This window comes from Corvus kubaryi, unplaced genomic scaffold (genome assembly GCF_017639235.1).
Source record: "Corvus kubaryi isolate FWS band 111438036 unplaced genomic scaffold, C.kubaryi_AGA036_p1.0 68, whole genome shotgun sequence".
Lineage (NCBI taxonomy): Eukaryota > Metazoa > Chordata > Aves > Passeriformes > Corvidae > Corvus > Corvus kubaryi.
Window position 1 is genome coordinate 18,718,955 of NW_024582056.1, and position 21,885 is coordinate 18,740,839.

The window sequence follows — 21,885 nt, forward strand, 5'->3', positions numbered from 1 at the left end:
TGAGGTTCCCCTTCAGCCCATGATGAAGAACATGGTGAGGCAGCTCTGCCCCTGCAGCCCATGAAGGACCATTGGGATGCAGATATCCACCTGCAGCCCAGGGAGAAGAACCACGCCAGAGCAGGTGGATGCTTGAAAGAGGGATGTGAATCCATGGGAAACCCATGCTGGAGCAGGCTCCTGGCAGGGACCTGTGGACCTGTGAACAGAGGAGCCCAAGCTGGAGCAGGTTTCCTGGTAGGACGTGTGACCCTGTGAGGGACCCACAATGGAGCAGGCTGTGCCTGAAGGATTGCACCCCATGGAGGAGTGACCCACACTGCAGCAGTTCACAGGGAATGTTGCCCGTGGGATGGATTCATGTTGGAGAAGCTCATGGAGGACTGTCTCCTGTGTCAGGGAGCCCAGCTTGGAGCAGGGGAAGGACTCCCCTCCCTGATCAGCTGCAGAAACAGCGTGTGATGAACTGACCATAACCCCCATTCCCTGTGTTTCTGCACTGATGGGAGGGAAGAGGTGGAGGTTGGGAAGGAGGGAGGGGTTGGGGGAAGTTGTTTTTAAGATTTATTTTATTTCTCATTACCCTGCTCTGATTTTGTTGATAATAAGGTGAATTAATATCCCCAATTCAAGTCTGTTTGCCTGCAATAGTATTTGGTGAGTGATCTCTCCTGAACCTTATCTCAATTCATGAACACTTTGTTATATTTTCTCTCCCCTCTCCAGTTGTGGAGCTGAGTGATGGAGTGACTTTGGTGGGTGTCTGGCATCCAGCCAGGGTCAACCCACTACATCTTCCTTCTAAGATGCACTGATACAATAAGCAGGAGTTTTTTCTGAGACATCAGGCTCTGCTTTGCTGCCACTTTCTCCAAGTTCCCTGGACTTGCATGTGACATCCCAGCAGGAGACACTGATGGAATCTGAAAATCTTGGTGGTGGTGACTGAAAACTCTCTTCAGTTTTGGGCACACTGTTGAGGATGAACACTACAAATACTTTCTGGTACACTGAGAAGAGAGGCAATGCAGATGGGATCATTGAGCTGAGTCTTCCCAAGAACCAGACATAGATGGGTATCTTACCTTGTGTCCCATGTGTCTTTGTAACTTTACAAAGACCTTTCAAATCTGATGGTTTGACCTGTAAGTAGCATTATGATGATTATACACTGAGACATTTTGCCCAGCAATTTTGTCCAGTCATATAAGCAATGCTATATAGACAATAAGCTATTTTTTATCTTTGCTAAAATATAGTATCTATTGTTCGTTAACAGCAAGCTATCAGGCAATTGTTCAAAAGTTTATAAATAGTGGGGTAAAAAATATCAAATAGTTGATTTAAATTTTTCTTTTATCCATGGTTCTGTTATCATGATCAAAGAAAAAGTGGTACATTTTTGAGGCATTAAGTGACCTTTGAAAAAGTAGCTATTTTTCAGCTACCATTCTGTTGCATAACTTTTCTGTCTAACCTAATTTACTTGTAGTTTTAAGAAACTTTCTAATCTGTCATTCCCATACTCATGCTTGATGAAATAGAAGTATATCAGCCTGTTGATATACTAGTTCAGACAGTTAGAAAAACAGGGTAGATGTTTTGGACAAGAGCTTAGACACACCAATAAAAATGCTAAGATAGTAATAATAGAAATCATCACTATGATATTCAGTTTACTTTAGAGTTTTCTGTTTTGTTGCTTTAGTGTCTGTGTTGCCTTGTATCCACTTCACAAGAACAGAAGATCTGGCATACATAATTCCTACCAACTTAAAAAAAATTCCAGTTAATTATGTTGATATCTAAACAATGTCCATATTCCCTTTATACGACAGCAGTTCTAAACTAGGAGGAGCACTAGGACAATGAATACAGTTCTGGTATGCCTAAAATATTTCATATTCAGCTGTCATTTGTCTAAGTTGTTGTCTTTTTTAAATGAAGAATTTATGTTTTACCTGTGTTAGTTGATATTTTAAAAACCAACTAGATAGTATTTGGGCTTGATTGAATAGAATTTGTTGAACTGAGTTTTTTTGTGTTTCTAATAAACTGGCCTTCTTTTCTCTTGAATACTTCACTGTTAATAACTCTTGTACAGCTGTAAAGTACTCACTGGAGAACAGAAAATTTTCACTTGATGTTGGAATGTTTTATGTAACTGTATTTGATAACTGTATTTTCCAGCTTACTTTTATCATGTGAAGATGAATTGGAAAAGGAGAACTAAAGAGGCACTAGCAAAGCAGGCTAATGTGGCTGAATTTAGGGTCACTCATAATTTATGAGTGATATGGATGAAACTTGGCAATGCATGTTGGATACTGTCATGGTCAGTCAGGCCCTGTGATGTATCCAGAGTTATGTATTCACATTGATGCTTATATCAGAGCAAGCCAGAAGCTTTCACTAAACTCAGTGGTTATTGTTTAATATTGACTGTGTTGTTGGCAGGCAAACTGAAACTGGAGTCTCGCTGGCAAGTGTGGCAAGACATACAGAATGTTTTCGTACTTTCTCATAGTATTTCTCAATATTACTCAAAATATTTTTCCCAGACATTCCCCATTTGAAAGAAACATATGTGCCCAGAAATTCTAGTCTGCTGCAACAAAATATTACTTCTGCTGATCAGTATTTGAGGAAGCCTTTCAAAACATCTACTACTTTTTCTGAATGGCTGAAATTTTGAATGCTAGCAATGTCAGTGATCTCAGCTGAGATACAGTAACTTCCTTGATTCTGACATCTATCACCAGAAGTTTAATATTTGCAGTAGTAGTCAAATAGTGTATGGTATCAGTCTAAGAGTGTAAAGCACAGAGCAAAGTGGAGCACCACAAGTGTCATGGTATTACGAGCAGAAAAAAACACATTGGAATAAGGGGACGAGGTCATAATAAAAAATCTAACCACTGTCTTGTTGTAGCATGCCGTGGAAGTGCTTGAATTCCCTCACTAAGTTGCTCTAAACATGTACTTCATGACTTTAATTTCAATGGCAGCTTAGGCTATCTAAAACTGTAATTTTCTTCTTCCTGTTCTTGACTAGAGTTTCTGTTCTCATGCTCTCTGCCAACACAAGTTTTTTTGAGCCCACGGTGAAATGTGTTGAGAAACTTCTCTGTCTGCTGGGGTTTTTTTCTTTCATATTCTAGCTGTGTTTAGAAATGAACCTCTCTTGGTGTCCTCTGGGCAAACCTAACAAATTGAATCACAGAATCATAGAATGGTTTGGTTTGGAAGGGATCTAAATAATGTCTAGTTCCAACTCCCTGCCATGGGCAAGGGCACCTTCCTCTGGACCACGTTGCTCAGTTCCATCCAACCTGGCCTTGAAAACATACTGGGATGGGACACCCCCAGCTTCTCTTTGCAACCTGTTCCAGTGCCTGAGCGCTCTCACAGTAAAGAGTTTCTTTCTAATATCTAATCTAAATATACCCTCCTTCACCTTCTAAGCCTTTCCACCCTATCTCTCTACTACCTACCCTTGTGAAAAGTCCCTCTCCCACCTTCCTGTAGGCTCCCTTTAGGTACGCTATAAGGTCTGCCCAGAGTCTTCTCTTTTCTAGGCTGAACAGCCCCAGTGCTCTCAGTCTGTCTTCACAGGAGAGGTGTTCCTCTCAGGCTCTGTGATCTACTTAGTGGCCCTCCTCTGGGCTCCTTACAACAGGTCCATGTCTTCCTTATGTTGGGGGCCTGAGAGCTGGATGCAGTACTCCAGGTGGGGTTTCAAAAAGGCAGAGTAGAGGGGCAGAATCATATCCCTCACCCTGCTGGCCACGTTTCTTTTGATGCAGCCCAGGATACACTTTGTTTTCTGGGGTGCAGGTGGACACTGCTAAGACATGTTGAGCTTCTTGTTAGCCTACATCCCCAAGTATTTTTCCCCAGGGCTTCTCACAATCCATTCTCCACCCAGGCTATATTAATGCTTGGGAGCCCTTCGGCAGACATTGGGACAGGCTTGCCTTGGGACAGGCATGCCTAGCAACAATATCTACTGATGTGCATGCCAGGCCACCATGACATCATTAGAAATGATGTCAATCACAATTCTATGTCCACCTGATACGCGTTATACTGCGTGATAGCACTACAAAGTCCCGAAAGCAGTTCTGTTGAGCACTCCTTAATTCCACCTTTCTGAGCACATTTCTGTCTCCTTTCCATTCTTGTGTTGGGTGGTGAAGCTGGGGTCAGAGCTATCTCTATGGTGTCACCGCAGAACTCTGGTATCCCACAGGGAAAAATCCCTAGGGAGAAAGCGTATTCACTCGTGTTTTGTAAGAGTTACTTTTGTGTAAAATCTCCTAAGCAGATTTTGCTAACTCAGCTCTAGGAACTATGTAGACAATATGTCAACCCAGTTAGGAAATAGTAAATCCATTGATTTAAAGGGGACTTATCTTGAGCCACTTACAAGACTAAGTGCTCTTTAATGTCAATAGCAGTGGCAAAATTGAGCTCTAAATGTAAAAGTGTGCAACAGCTGTCTTCATGAGACAATTTCTTGATCTTTTCAGCTCCGATTGAGAGCTCTAGGAAGTAAATAGCAAATAGAGCTTGTAGGTAATAATCTGCTGAAATGTTTTACCAATGGAAAATCCATTTTTTTCCCCCTTGAACTGAATTTTTTGATACTCTAGGATATACCAGCCTGATATGAAAATTACAGTTACTTGATCTTCTCAATTAAATACTAGTCACTGTTTTAGTTGATGAACTGGAGTACAGGCAGATGGCAGAAGGTCCCAGTCACCTGCTTGTGGCATCTTTTTCTTCCTCCATATATGGCTGCAGGAAGAACAAGATACTTGTGGAAACCTTTTTGTGTGTGTCCTGATATAACATGTATTTTATTCCTCTAGAAAATGTAACATTTTGCACTTGCTGGGATTTCCATGTTATATCCAGCTTTGATGTCAGAATGTCTGCCATATCTCATACAGTAGCAAAAAAAGAACATTTCTGTTGTAGCATCTGTTACTACAGTGATCATTTAGGTTGGAACTGATATGCAGGGGTCACATACTTTATGTAATATTGTAGAAATTCATGAACTGGTGGTCCTGATTGCAACCTTAGCTCTAGCTAAACCCACATTTAACTCAAAAATCTTAGCACAGGCCAGGAAATTGAAACAGTAAAAGAACACTTGAACTTAATAGGCACAAATTAGCAATACAGAATCACTGACTTAATAGTTTCAGTCTCACTTATGTTTCCTTCCATACTCCTGGCTTAAAAACACATTCAAGATGGTTAGAAATATTTTTGTGTGCATGCAAATCAGGTAGCAACAATGCTTACTGAGCATTCAGCCTACTGCTTCAGTGAAGAAAAACCTCAGAGGAGGAAAATAAAGTGAAACAAAAAAGAAAAGAAAAAAGAAGTAAATTAAAAAAAAAAGCAGTCCGAAGAGTTCAGAATATTGAAAAAATTGCTTCTTTATGCTTCTCTTAGCATGAAGTAGTATACGAAAGTAAATGGCATTTTATTGATTTTAGCCTTTCATTTCAAACAGAATCATTGATATTGTATTGATATTCTCATATATAACTACTGTTTAATGCCATGATCCTATTTATTGAATGTACTTGTCACAATAACACATTTTTAAAGGAAAAAAATATCATTTATCTAACTAAGGAAAGGTATGCCAAAACTTGTGCAATTATATTATTCACCTTTTGATCTTCAAGGAGCCTATTTTCTAAAGAGAAAGTGTGGGTGCTCTTTAGCTTTCCTTGAGCTAAGATCAAACCATGAAAAGAGATGCAAACAAACAATAGAATGGGTGTTTTTCACAGCAGTGGAATTTTGTCAATGAACTGAAGCTTAGTGTTATTAAAAAATAATTAAGCACTTGAAGCATAGTCTTTTACACTTGCTAATTTTGGTGACTGTTTACATGCTATAGTTAGTTAAATGGCAAAGTTTATTGATTTGGCAAATTCAGTACCACATTGTATATTTTTATTCAGTCTGTGTTCCTACATGCAGTTCAGCATTTTTAAATGTCAACTGCAAAGTATTATTGATCTGTAATTAAAAGTGCAGAGAAAAATTAACATTGTAGAAGTTTATGGTCATTAGTACAAGTACTGTTAGGCAATTATTTAGCTTGCTTTGACATCTCTTTTTTTCATTTATTGACATACAGTACAATACTCACCTGCACATTTTTATTTTGTTAAAAAGACAAGTTGAATAGCTGCTGAGCAGTGGCCCTTTACAGGTTTTTTGAAATCAAAACTTTGTGGAATTATGTAAAAATCATTTCTCTGATGGGTTTTCTTAAGTGGAAGGATATTAAAGGAAAAAATAGCAAGTGGTACAAGTATACTCACTATCTAGAGACATTTGTTGTCTGAAATCAGAAACTGCTTTTCCCACATGAATAGAGATAAAAAGGGGATTGGACTTCTTTTTTTCTAGTTTGAGACATAGATGCATTGATAAAGTACATAATATGTAGCATATATTTTTTTTTCTCTAAAAATACTTTTTTCTTCCTTAGATACAACACATGTCCTTTGAAAATCATCTAGCACAGATCGTTTTGTTTCTGGTTCACCTCAAGATCGGGTGAATAATAGCTGGAGGTGACTGGCAACTCTTCAGTGGCCTGAGCAAAAGGTCTTCCACATCCAAGTCCAGTTTCCAGTAATTATCATAAATTGATGGTCTTGCTGTCCCCTCAACAGAGGGGCTGAGTGACTTGAAGACAGGACCTGCTAGCCTGATGGGAGGAAGAGTTTGCAGCAGCTGTTGCTATCCTGCTGGCTGCTATATGAGAGAGGGGCTCCCAAGCCCATGCCCTGGGTCCCTTTATAAATACTCATTTATTAGTATCCACACTTGCTGTAAAATGCCAACTCATTGATGTTTAAGAATAATTTGGAATGTATGTAGACACTTGAAAAGTTGTCTGCTGGTTTTTGTTGGTTTTGGGGTTTTTTTATGGGTATGTATCTTGTAATTTTGAGGTACTGGTACAACCCCATTTTATATGCATTTAAAATAGGGAAAGGACAATCAACTGAGCTCCAAATCAGTTCATCAAACTCCATTTCCCAGAAATGCCTCCTGGCTTCATGTCTCTCCCATGCAGCAGTTTTCCTGGTGAGACTGCATGCTGCACCACATCTCTGAGTATCTTTCCATGGCCAACGCAGAAAGGTTATATGGCTCAGAAAATCACCTTAAAGGGTACAGTCTGGCCGCTGAATCTGCCCTGAGAAGAGGCTGCAGGTTTCCTGCATGTAAGTTCCTCTTTATATGAGGCAGCAGGCTGGCATAGGAAACACAGTTTAGAACCACTCAACTGAATTATGCAACTGCTAAGGAAATAAATAAATAAGAATTTCCAGTTTTGCTGACACCTCATTCTATTCCGGCTGCTTTGGCTTCTTTGTTTTCTAATGGCGTCTGGTTTACAGGAGATACCAGGTAAAATATTCCAGAAGTAAAGCATAAAGCCCTTTAATTTAGCAAGACCTGCATGAGGAGTCTTAAGAAAGTCATGATATAGGAGTCAGACTTGACTTTGATGAGTAATCTTTTTTCCCATTGTTGACAATGTGTAATGCTTCTGCTGAAACCTTACCTGAATATAAGCCATTATATAAATAATGAGTTTTCACTTCTAGAGAAAAATAAATGCCTCACCCTCTTAGTTACAAGTTGTCAAGGAAATTGTAAGGGATTACAAGGAATGCTTTGTAAACTGGAGCTTAAAATTTACAAAAAAATAAGCAAACAGAGAACCATGTTTTAAACAGCTGCTGAGTTAAACCTATGACTGCTATATGTATACATAGATATCACACGTTAGTGGTGAGAAGAGAGACGTGTGCAATGTGTTTCCATTCAAAAATTCAACTTTTTTTAATCTTCAATATGACAACAGGGCAATACTTTTAGGTGGTAAACAGGTGTTAATAAGATAGTACTATCTTTGCAGAATTTCCTAAAGACTGTTTTCGTCCTCCCCATTACATTAAACTATGGACAATACTTTTGCAAAGAATGCAAATGGCTTTTCTTTTTGCTTTTGAGACTATTTCACTGAGAACAGAAGAGTCCCTTCAGGTTTGAAGAGTTCAAAGATCAGCTAATAGTAAGGAATTACATTCATGGCCCATGTGTATTTTGTGCTTTGTTCTACCACTTTCATGCAAGGGTTTTCTGTAGTGGGTTATTCTACAGAAATTGAGTAGTACCTATAATGTTTGTTGCACAGCTCTTTTTGTTCTTTTTATCCATCGTGATTGTGACCATAAGATATATGAACATGATATTTACAGTCAGTTAAGCTAAATAGAAATACAGATATTAATTTTGAAAATTAATGGTGCTGAAACTGAAACCCAAACTCCCACACTTGTTGATATGATCAATTACACAGTGAATTAGAAACCTCTGAAACTTTTAATCTCCCAAATTTTAAATAAATATTTGGCTGAAAAATGAAGTCAACAAAACTGTATGTAATGACAACATGAACTTTTTGTCTTTCTTTTCTGGTAGCTATAGAAAAACATTAGAAAAATATTTTGAAAGTTTGGTTGTGAAAAAAAAGATGTGCGATTTATGTAGTGTGAAATTATTTTATGGAATTGTAGAAACTTATTCATCCAGGAATCAGAGACTTTTTTTTGTGCTAGTGTAGGATCAGCTAAAATGAAAATGTCTTGCCAAGTGAAATTCATATTTTTTAAATACAAACTTTGGTAAAATAGAGATTTTATCTTTCTTGCTGAAAGCACAAAGAGCAAAAATTCAGTTTCATTAAATTGTAGGTAGTGGTTGTTTGTCTTTCACTGTTGACAATATTGAAAGCAGCAGTGCGATTTCTGTACACCAAGTCTTCTCTTTTTTGATGATTGGAAATTTAACTGGTAGTTGAATGAGTTGATTTTGTGTGAAACTCAGAGAAATCAGGGCAAGAGTTCCTGTGAAATTTTCACACAACTTTTGGTTTTGTACAGAATAAATATTTCCTCTGGTGCACACAGATAATATACTACATGTGTACCAAGGATAAGTATGGACCAGAGTGATCAGGAGAGATTCCTGACCCACAACATACAATACTGCAGATCTTTCATACTTAGCTTAAATCAGCACAATTTCTGGAAGAGTCACCTTCTCTCTGAGCCATTCAATGGCACTACTATATGGGAAAGGACTGGAAAATAAACTTGGAGTAGAAACCCTGGCCCAAAACAGGTTCATCTACATAACCCAGTTCCTGGGCTGAGACATCCCTTTAGGTCAGCAGGACTAGTACGTATAGAAAGTGCCATACTCTCCACACTTTTTAAGTTGTGCACTGAATTACTTCTTCAGTAGCCTCAGATGGTGAGGAAACATTTTCCCTTTAATTAGTGTATTTTTGCTGTCTTTTTTTTATCTCTTTGCTGATTTGTCATTTCAAATGTAAAGTGTGGTAATGCAGTGCTTTGTTTTTCTTCCCAACTCATCAGTATCTAACATACAGCCTTTTATCAATATACAAATCTTTTAAATACTGTAAAATAATACTAAAATATGACATGGTAATATTTCATAGGGCTTCATATTCCAAGGCATTTTTCTAGCTTCTGTAGCATGAGAAAAGTAGCATCAGGTTGTACAGCATATCCAATAAATTACTTCTCCAAAATCCAAAAGTGCCTAACTATTTCTTTAAATTCACAATATGTTGACAGTACAACATGACTATATAGCAGATCATTTCAGATCACATTATATTCTACTTTCTTTCTTTGAATGGCATTATAAAAAAAACCCAAACCCTCAACAGTGCAATGTTAGAGGCTTTTGTAGAGCCTTTTGAACAGTACTCTGTTACTTTGGTAAAATACACACACATGCACATACATATACACAGAGAAAATATCATCATAAGCATTTCCACTGTAATAGTAACCTTTCCATAGACTTTCCAACTTGTCTGGTCTTCCTTGAAGGTCGATTGGGTTTTCAACTCTGTTATCTGCGAGGTGTTTGATGGAGTGGTCCAGATAACAGAGGAGAGAGCAAAGGATAAAGAATTTTTTGAAGATCAAAAATGTCTGTTCATTTTGTTATCTGACCCTATCTGTTGTCATAGTAACAGGTTTCTTTTAAACTCTGTCATCAGATGATTTGTCTCTATCTGCTATGAATTCTGCTTTGACTGAGTAGCTGCTGGTAAGGTATAAAGTGGGTACCATGTTTTCCAGTTTCCTACTGCAATATTAAGAAGTGAAAGATAGAAGATGAATTCTCTTTTCCTATTGGATTGTTCAAGATTCCCTTTTTCAGAAATATTGAACTGTCATCCTAATTTGACCAAACAGATAATACTTCCAAAATGGTCACAGAGTAGTCTCAGTTCCAGGACTGTTAGGATAGAAATGAAAATCCAGGACCAAATCCCGAGAGGAAAAGCCTAATTCCTGTTTAAGGCTACAGAGCCTGAAGTTACTCATTAAATGCTCGCTGACTCCTCACAAAAGCAGGAGCAGGTTGTGAATGGCTTAGTCACAAAGGGGTCCAGAAGAACCGTATTCTGTGCCGGATGTGCATAATGGCAGGTCACTGTAGTAGTTCCTATTTGCATGGACTATTAATTCTCTCCTCCCTTGGGTGACTTAATCATCAACCAGCATATGGAAGGAGAACACAAGATTATAGAACTTGAACTGAGTCATCATACCTGTTTGCCTGCCACTGCAGAAATCACAACATATTGCTCCTTTCAAAAATAGGACTAACTGATCAGGTCCACCTAAAAATTACATTCTTTTTTTTTTTTTTTTCCTTTTCTTCCCCCCTTAATTTCTTCTGCCAAAAGGCAGTTCCAGAACCTCATGGCCATCATCAACAGACAGCCCTTCACCCCCTTATTTTTGTCAGGCTCTCTGCCAAGTTATCTCAGTCTCCTCTTGTAAAACGGACTCTGAAGCCAAAGCAGAGATCTGTGCAATTAGAAATTATACCTACTAATAATGGTTAGTTAAATCTAAGCATATTAAAATATTTTAAATAGCAACAGGATACAAATATTTTAGAAAACTCTAATGGCATAGCCAGGCACAATGTATAGGACTTTACATAAATATGTGAACACTGTGACCATCAAAGGGGAAAAGAGGTGAGAAGTTGCAGGTAAGAAGCACCCACATAACAAACAGTTGGAGGACAAACAAACAACAAGCACATGGACTAACTGAGGACAACCCCTAATGAGAGGGGGTTAAATAGCATTAGAAATAGACAAAAGCAAGGCAATTGGAGAAGAAAGGAAACTAGTCCATTTCTGTTTCAATTTCTCTCCCAAAAGGGTTCTTGAGCCTGATCTCCTTGTAATTGTGCATTCTTGTGGCAACCAATATATACAGAACTAAGGACACAAATGTTAAGAAACAGCAACTTTCCATACGTAGTAAAAATAATTAAAAATGTGTAAAAACTGTCAGCAAAAAAGCATATTATTAGTGAAAGAACTTGGTAAATTTTGTTCTAGCCTTTAAAGCTGGTCTCATTCATTATCACAGTGCAGTGATCTCTAACCTATTTATATATATAAATATTCACTCACAATAACTCTCCATTCTTCCCATCATTATAGCAAAGTTTTTACTTCAACTGGTGTCTATAGTGCACTTGACTAAAAAGTATTTTCTACAATGGTCCCCTCAGCTTCTAAGACTTATCTTCACCTCCACAAAATTTCAAAGCCCTGGATTTACTACCTACCAAACTAAATTCCATACTCCAGACCTCACATTCTCAGTCATTCTGAAAGGTTGAAAATTTTGAACATTTTTCCTCTGTAGGTAGGAGCAAATGAAGTATCATTTTTTAGTTAATAAATTTCCTCTGATAGGAAATTGTTATCCATAGATACTTGCTCAGTTCTGAGAGCATTAAACCCTAAGTAGGAATAACTCATCTTTATATGAAAAAAAATGAGAGTTTGAGATGTGGCTGGGACGACTACTAGAGCAAATTGTATGTTAGCAATTTATTAATGATTGTTAAACCAAATTAATTAAATAGAACTTATCAAGTTATACTCAAATGTCTTGTCAAAGAATGGTAATGATAAATGAGCCTGCAAAAATGAGGTCTAGAATTCACAACGAGGTTTTTAGCACTATGAAAACCTAGCCAATTTATCAGACTAGTTTCCTAAAGAAATATGTTTTATAAAGGAAGAGGATCAAAACATTTGTCTAATGTCTTCTGAAATTGCTAGTAAATGTCCAGCAAGTTTGTTAAAAGAATAGATATTTCAAAAAATAAGAAGGTTCCACAAGGTTGAAGGTGTCTGAATGGAGAAAGGCCTGCAGAAATGAAAGATATACCATGATTTCTAATATTAGAATCATAAGATTCATATGGAAATGTGTTATGGAGGCATTAATCCATGAGACACAGGGTAATTCAGTGAAAAAAAAAAAGACACAACAATCCAGGCTTCCTAAATTCTGTACTTTGTATAATGGCTACAGTAGCTATTGATACTTTCAGTTGTGAAAAACTGATTAAGGATTCCTGAAGTGAAACACCCCTGGACCGTCAGAGGGCTGGGCTGGGGTTGTGCTATTTGCAGCTGACTGCTGAGAAGTTTCTGAGGGATGTGCAGCATGGAGGAGGTCTGTGGACCTGTTAAGAATAATTGGCAAAAGTGAGACATTTTTTTGGTTATGCAATATCTACGAGGTAAGCAAAAGAAGATTTTTAGAACCTCAGATTGATTACTATACACAGAGTAGTTTCTTGAGCTAGGTATGCCTTTGAGTTGGGCTTCCTGACAGCAATGTATCAAGTGAAGCTGAAAGACGACCTGTGACTAGGTTTCCAGGGACCATAAGTGTTCCCAAATACAGAACAGACCATTACCAATTAAGATCACAAAAAACGCTAGCTGATAGGAATTGCCTGTGACTTTTTTCAATCACTAGATGTGATGATGTAGATGAGTAACAATATTATTATTTTTAACTAACAGGAAATGTGTAATGGGAAATGAGTGCTTTGAGTGGGTTTACAATAGTTATAGAGAATCCACATGGGAAACTTTCCAGAGAAGCTGTTCTTCATTTGCTAAGAATAGATTCTAAGCAGTTAAGTGATAGGCTTTCCTAAAATGTATGCACCCATGTATTTTGTGTGTCAGAAGTTAAGGGGAGGATTTGAACTTGACTTCTATTAATGTTAGAAAGGATTTCACATCTGTATTTATATGATGGCTGTTCACTCAATATTAATCCGAGTGCCTGATTGTACTTTGATAATTGATTAAAATTATCAGTTTGATAGTCTTGTTCTTAGAATTCTAGTTTTTCATTGAATATTTTCTCCTTAGTAGTACAATCTAGCAGTACCAATATTTTCTTCTGTAAGAGAGATACCTGTAGCTTTTCTGTAGGTGTCTGTTCTGTTTGAAGAGCAGACTGATTTCAGGCTGCCTGAAAATCCCCCCTGGTCTTGTCATACATATCACGAGCTTTCTGGAATGATCTTGAGCTACATTATTTGCCTGACATCAGCCACATGAGCAGGTGACATGGGCAGCTGCAATGTGCAATGGCAGCTGGAATGTGTGCTTTGTCACTAGCTGCTTTGGGTAGGCATGCAGCTAGGACTGTCCTGAGAGGCAGCAGAAACCCAAATTTTCCTGTGATGTATCTAAGGCCTTTTGTTGCCATGGGAAGGTGAGATCAAGTTCTAGCATCTGTGGAGATGTTGAAGGTATAGTGGAGAAACACTCTGCAGGACGACGGAGAAGCACCTACATCTGACTACTCATGCTTCTAATTTTCTACTTCATCAGCATAATTATTGCTGGCAGATAAAGTTTTGATTTAGGACTACGGATCTCAATTCTGCAAATACTTATACATATGTTTAACTTTAGGAATGCAGATAGTTCCATTGTGGTTTATGAAACTAGCCATGTGCTTGGAGTTATGCAAGCGCATAAATGTCAGGATTGCTGCCCAAGGACATAATTTACCAATAATCTGAAGGAAAAAGAAATGTCTTCTGTAGAGGACAGCTATTTCTTTCAGAAATGCCTACATGGGATATTGTTTTTACAATCATTTTTAGACAAGTTACTTTCTAAAAATCCTGGTTCATGGGATTTTCTTTTGAATGCTTTATGGATATATCTTCCTCTTTTATTGAGGTATTTTCTGGCGAGAATTTTAAAGTAGCTTTCAAAAGCTAGTCAGGCCCAGCTTCTTCTCTTTAGAGCAGGCACGGGTGGGCCTGGTTCCTTTAGATCTGCAAACTGGGGAATCTACAGGCAGGTCAGATCTCAGGAGAGGAGTTTGTCATATGGAAATGTTTAACGGTCCAGCTTACATTCTGTATAGTCTCTCTTTTATCTTTCCAGGGTTTGAACATGATCCTTTCAAAGCCAGATAACCCAGAAAAATCCTCACGACTGCTTGGCTTGCTCCCTGATTCCTATAATCACAGTCCAGGAGGAATAGGTTACTATGACAATATCATTGCAATAGTTTTGTAAAGTGTTTTTAAATTTTTTTCAAGTCCCTCTCAGTGCTTAAGTCCTTTTCTGTTCTGCAAAATGATACTTTCTGTCATTTTGCTTATGCTACAACCAAGAAACAAAGGAACTAGAAAAGTATTTTGCTACATGAACAAGCATTGCCTCTCAGTATTTATATAAGTGGAGGAGCACAGTCAGAGAAACCCATGTAGAAAACCTCTTCAGCTACATGTCCAGCTATATGCTGCTGAAATACCTTTAGACAACTTTTGTTTGTTCCCATATGTCTAATATAACATAAGGATCATATTCTTGTGTCCCTTTGTTTTACTGAGACAATAATCATCAGGGAATATGGACGCTGATCATGTATTCCAGTTGATTTGTTCTTTTGAAAACATTATGCTTTTTATCAATAATCATAAGGTAGATGACAGAGAACCATCAGGCAAAAAATACCACCAGATGGGACCAAAATGTGTTAGATCTATCTTATCAATATTTCCTATATTTTTTGAATTACGGTAGTATTATTGTATGTGAGAATTAAAATAACAGATAAATTGATGCAATTTAATGTCTTGATTTTTGAATTTTTTTTATCCTTATGCTCATAAGGTCATAAGGATAATTCGTTGTAAGGTTGTAAATGTCTTAGGAAGGTCTACAGTACAACCCCTTGATCAAAGCATGGTGAGCTAAAAGTTTAGACCAGGTTTCTCTGTGTTTATCCACTCTGGTGTTGAAATCCCCTACAGAAGGAAATGGATCAGTCTCTCTTGGCAACCTGTTGTGATGCTTGACTATCCTCATGTCCCAAAAGTCTCATCAAATTTGCAGAAAACTCTGGGATCAAGATTCATCTCCCTCAGTTTCACAGTGAGATTTTTTGCTTGGGTCTGCTTTAGTTACTTATGTGAGGGTGCAAGTCCTGATATGAAAAAAGGCACCAGTGCACTGAAGTAAGAGGAGCCCCTGCCATGCTTGAAGTGATGAATCTTCTTGATGCCTTGATATATCAGGATCTAATTCTGAATGGTAGACTTACATGGTGTAAGGAACATTTTTCTGATATTGGCTATAGTGACAAATTGTTTTTAAATATTTCACTCATGATGGTGGCTGCTTTACTAGGGTTGCTACAACATTCTCAGCTCAAGGCAAAATTCCAGGTTGAAAGGTGTGGTCATGCATTAATATTAGATTTTTGTAAGGAGAGAAGAATATGTCTATCTGCAAGTAAAAAAAGACTGTGCAGAAATAACTTGCAATTTCATGTGTATTTTTGAGAGTATTTTGCAAACAGTTGTTCTCCAGTAAGAAATGCTGCTGAGAAGCCAGTGGAGTGTTACCCTGGCAAAACATTATTGTTTCTTTTTCTCAGTATGTGCTGTTCAGAACCCAGAAGGGGACAAGGTAGTATGAGCCTTGTTTCTACCTTGAGTGTAATCAAGTCAAAGTGATCTAAATTTTGCACATAGTGGACATATATACTTATGATTGATTACAGGATGCATAAAATGCAATTTTTTATATATAACACAGTATAAGAAGTGTTTGGAAAGAGTACAACATAGTTTATATCACTAGATAAATCTTAAATGATCATAAAGCCTTTGAAAAAGGATGATAGAATAGAGAAGTGTATCTAAAGTCAGATAGAATATTATATTGGATTATATATTATAATATTTTATATTATTAGATTATAATAAGGACTGGATTCCAACAGCAGAGAGCGATTGCAGCACCTACATAGACCTCAACATCACGGAAGAAGAAGCAGACAGAAGGAGATAAAGAACTGACTGTCTTGTGACAAACCTTCCTCTGTCAGCAGAATTTCGATTTTTGCAAAGAGTCACTGGCCTTCAAAGAACTTGTCTTCCCCTACCTCTTTCCAGGCAATAAGTATATTATCAAGATGATCAAAAATCCTCTATCCTCTGATTTTTTTTTCATCTTCTGCACTTTTGATTTATTTTATCAAAAACACAGGAACTTTCCAGAAATGCTAGTTTTGCTATAACACCACAGAAAAGTGGTGCCAAGCTTGGCCAGATAAAATAATAAAATGGAGGATAAAATGAAGGTGGAAACCATCACTTGTACCATGCCCAGATAACTTGGAAGGTAAGCAAGGATACTGGAATCTGGTTATCTGGTAACAGGGAGATCAAGGCATGTGGGAAAAAGGGCCGGAAACATATGGGGTGCAGAGACCACATGGGGAGTGGGAGAACTGGCTGGACAGCTGGTCCCCAGATGATACTGAGATCAAATGACTGAGTACTTCAGCATGGCTTAAATAGTTAAGAAGTGTGGAGATGGAACTCTCCCTCATACACAAGAATGTGCGTGTATTGCCGCTCTAATTAAGTCTCTTTCCCTGAGCATCAGAAGAAACCAAAGTCCCTGAGATGGTTTCCCAGTAAAGATCAGGACTTTCTCAACCAACTTATAAATGTCCCTGAAACGTCCTAATCCTTGGAGAAACCACACAGTTTACAGGCTATGAACCTGTAGCTCATATTGGACTTATTCACCCCAGCAAAAGAAATTTATCTATCGTACCTGTTGTGTCACTGAAGACACCAAACGGTGTGGACTTTATTGCAACATAGTAGGCCAGAGACTTTCCAAAAGCTGTGCACTAATTACTAATACTGCTGCTACTTCATTTCTCTTCTTCTGGTTTGTGTCCTCTGTTACGTTCACTGTGAATATGATTGTTTGTACATGCTTACATATACTATAATCACATCTCTACTATAAAACAGAGGCAATAGAGGAGGAACAGTTGTGAGCTACTGTGTTTCAGTCCATGGTGCCTTACAGAGGTTGTTCCTTTTAATAAAATCTCCTGCAGCTTGTTTAGGCTGAAACATTGCCTAGGTCTGGTTGTATTTTTCAAAGACAAACTTATTCAGAAGTTCTGAAGACAAAATCACAGTACACAAGACAGAAATCTCACCTCTTCCTAGTACAGTGTTTTAAAATCTGTTGTTAATATTTGTGGTAATAAGAAAAATTCCTGTACTGAATATATCCTGTGAAATAGAAAAAGCAAAGAGATATTGCTGATAAGGGAAAACAAGAGGTGATCAAGCTGGAGGCTTGCCTCTCAAGCTTATAATAGATGACCCTTTGTTCTGTTTTAAACTTGCTATTATTATTAGTCAGCTAGATTTTTGGGCATCGTAGTTACTGGAAATGGGCATTTCAGAAAGATTTGAAATCACATTGTAGGTTAGGAGCCCATCTAAATATCTTCAGACTGTGAAATTGAGACCCACAGGGAAAGCAGCGTTCCCAAGATCACATGGCAACCTAGAGAAAGCTAGAGATAGATCACAAGATATCTGGATGGCTTTGCAGGGGCCTGTCCACTGGCTCATGCTGTTTCCTCTAGGAAACCTTACTCATGCAAATCTTAACTGCTCCATATCCAGGCCTGTGTTGGTTAAGTGCATCTGAGCAGGCATCATGTTTGCACATATCCAAGCCTACCCTTTCTCCCTATCAGCCTTTCTCTCTGTCCAAGAAGGAAAGTTCAATGCAAGCCCGTTATTCACACACCTCCAAGTGTCAGGAAAACATTCCCAGTAACTCTAATGGATAGAGACTATGCACAGAAAATTTCATCTGAAAAACAGGTCAGAAAATTAGATATCACCAGAGAAGGACCTGAAAAGGAAACAGTTGGATAAATGCAAGTACGAGAGTCTCTGTCTCACCGTTACTCAACTGCTATAAAAATATTGCCTATAGGGTGATGAGATCAGTCCGGCCACAGCTGTCACTGTCTTTAAAAGCCAGACAGTAAAGAATGTTTGTTTTTACCTTTCTGTGTTTGTTATTAAAAAAACCCCACTCTAAATTGTTCCCTTGAAATGAGAGCAATGGTTGTAGACATTCTTACCTAAAGAGAAAGCAGAATCTGCAATAAGAGGATTATGAATAAACCATTTTTGTTCCATTATTTTTAGCCTCATCAAAGAAGATGATTTCATACTCTTAACAACAGTCACTCTAGTATCTTCACATCACAGTTCATAACACCCAGGTGACTAGTCTTTGTAGGAAGATTTCACATGCTATCCCATTACAGCCTATTCATTTGCCCTCTGGAAACCAAGTTCTCAGTTGGCGGGATTCTACTCCCCCAGGAGAAGACGTGCCTGACCAACTGACACAGACAGGGCTTAGTCTGCAGGGAGAGTTGAATTTCCTTAGCATGACAATGGGCAGGGTTTTATTGGCACAGACGGTTTGTTTCAAGCATGTGAACATATGTTCCTGAGGTCTGCAGGAGGAGCACTTACAGATCTCTTAATACCCAGCTTGGGTTTTATATAGGCCTGCTCCTCTAGCTCAGGAATGAGCCACTATGGGGCTGAGTTTACCAGGGCTATCTACTCCAGAGAACAAATGAGTAACCTGGCTGAACTTCATGCACTGAAGTGTTTGCCAGTAGCTTCATACCACATGGTTTAACATTTCTGATTTATGTTGAGTTTAAAATTTAAAATAAAGTGTCCTGAAACCCTCTAAACTCAGAAAAGAAAAAAGTGTGCAGGTTCTCAGTACAATATACAGGTCCAATTACTTGTACTGATTTCAGCCCATACATATCTCTAGGCCACATCCAATAAAATATCTGAAAATCTGAAACCAAAATACCTAACATTAGGTACCAGTTTTCTGGGTTAAAATTAAAACAAGACTCACAAATAATTAAACAGACTTCTCAGGCTGGATGAAAGTTGAAAGCATAAAGAAACCGTGTGCCTGAAATCCTGTTCAGTTCAGCTCTAAAGGTCACAGAGAGCATTATCTGCTCAGGATTGGCAGCCTGAAATGGTCTGAATGACCACAGTTGGGATTCATTTCACTGAACTTGCTTATCTAAAAGTAGAAGAGACATCTAAGTCTAGGCCAGTAATTATGGGCTACCCTTGTGGTTAACAGAAAGGAGTAGACACCGACAGAGGACTATCTCCTGCTCAGAGAGATATTTGGAAATAGACCAGATGAATTACACTCAGTAGGTGTTTCTTTGTTATTCCCTTTCTCGGAGCAAAAATCACTTGCCACGTCTAAACCAGTGGATTCAGGAAGACTTGCTCACACATGCTTCAGTGTACCTGTTGCTGAAGGAAGGGGTTCAAGGAACAAGAGGTTTTCATCTAATAAATTTAACTCTGGGAAATGGAAGAATGATAATTTATTTCCCTTTAGGTTAAGAGATAAAATACTGCTCGTGATTTGAATCTGTAATGTGTACAAAAAAATAACAGCAGTCAGTGAAGGATGGAAGACCAAGTATGTCATCCCTCAGATGATGGTTACTCTGATTTTTAAATATTCAGATGAGGTGGGCAAGGAGAAAAGAGGTGCCAAATCTATGGCTATCCTGCCCTATGTGTGACATGTCAAAAGTCAATCTCATTTTATCTCTACTTTGCCTTTTCACATCTTACTATCAGGAACCTTTAGACATGGAAAATAACTTTGGGCTTGTAGGATGTCCTGACTCACTGTTCTCGCATAAAATTTCTGATCACAGATGTAATCTTTACAGGGTTGAGAATTTGGGAAATTTAATTTAAAGAGTAATAAAAGAAAAAGCTTAAGTCACCCCAAAACTTTGGAAGCATTCAATGACATTGTGATTAAAGATAAATAACTCCTTAAAAAGACATACCACAGAGATGGATGGTTGGAGGTTTGTTGCAATGATTTAGTGTAATTCAAAGGGAATATCTACTTCTGTTGAAGAATATAAAAATTTTGCAATAGGCTTGTTGAGAAGAGTATCAGAATTTTTGTTTTATGGTAGACATAGTAAGGCCATTAAAAAATATAAGCTATTACAGTCATATTTCCTTTTAGAGTTTCCTATTGACTTCCAATGTCTTTTTTTGCAATTTAATTTTTGAAATACTACTTTATTGAAATAAAGCCCCTGATTTTGAGTATCATTTCTTTAGAACAGCTTTTGTCTTGCACTCCAAATACCTTCAAAAGTATATTTAAGGCTGTCATGAGAGAGTTAACAAAAGCTTGAAATTTAAAGATGTAGGAGAGAGATGAGATTTAGGTGGCATTTGATTACTGTAGCATTTTCCTACAGACGAATGTACTTTTCTGAGATGAGGAAAGGTGTTTGAATTATTTATATTTTCCATGAAAACACAGGGTTGTGCTATGAGGGCAAAATAGTTTTATCAGCCTTGAAATATTGCAAGCAAATACAGCTTATTTCTAGCTAATTGGAAGCAACTAACCTGTTAAAAATATTTCCTTGTATAGAGCATGGCACTTATGAGGATAGTTCTTTCCTCAGACCTTCACTGCTAATGATTTGTACAGGTGATTTGACAATATCATTAAGGGAGAATATTTGTTTATGACACCTGAATGTCTAGAAAATCTGGTCACTGCACACTTGCTGGGACTAGGAGAGATTTCTCATTAAATCCACTGGATATATTAAACATATACCCAGTAGAAAACATTTGCGATTTAATGTGTAAATATAACCATAAGGAGACATTTTTTGGTTTTATCGTTAGCTTATGTTATTAAATAATAACTATGTTAGCAATATAAAATAAACTGTTTTTAAAAAAATACAAAACCAACAAATATTGTTGCTGGACAACTATCAATATAATTTTGTAGCATTTGAAAAACTGTCCAGGCACTTTCTGGTTTGTCCCTTTTTCACAGCATCCTAATGCCATTTTGGCAAGTTTGATATTTCATTTGAAGAGAAAATAATAAAGTGTTTTCTTTGTATTGATTGAAGAAATATAGTGCTTATTTTTTGCTTGGTTTTCTAGTACTTATTCAATAGGTTAAAGGGCAATACCATCTGTTTCCTAACAGGACATTTTGTGTAAGATTTGCAAGTCCTACAGGTACCTTTAAGCATGGATAAATATGCACTCATGGTTTCAGCTGGATAGTTTTTCACCACCAAAGGATGATTATGTTGTGTGCCTTGAGACATAGGCTATAATATATTTCCTGTCCCTTTATTGCATTTTGGAATCATAAACAATGACTGTTTGGCTCAAAGCCATTTATTCAGCCCAAAAAGACATTATTTGCACAACAAAAATCAATAAAAATGTTACTAGGTCTGGCTGGATACTTTGCTTAACTGTGATATTTGTCTGTCACTGATGGCATGCCATCTCTCGTAGGAGACTGGGGCCAAAACAGAGCTATTGATCCAGTCATCAGTGATGGATACTGGCATTTGGAACGGGCTGCTGCAGAGAATCTCGATTAAAAAAAATACTTCTATGTTTTGCCTGCAGCAGAGTCAAGATAACCTGAATGAGGAG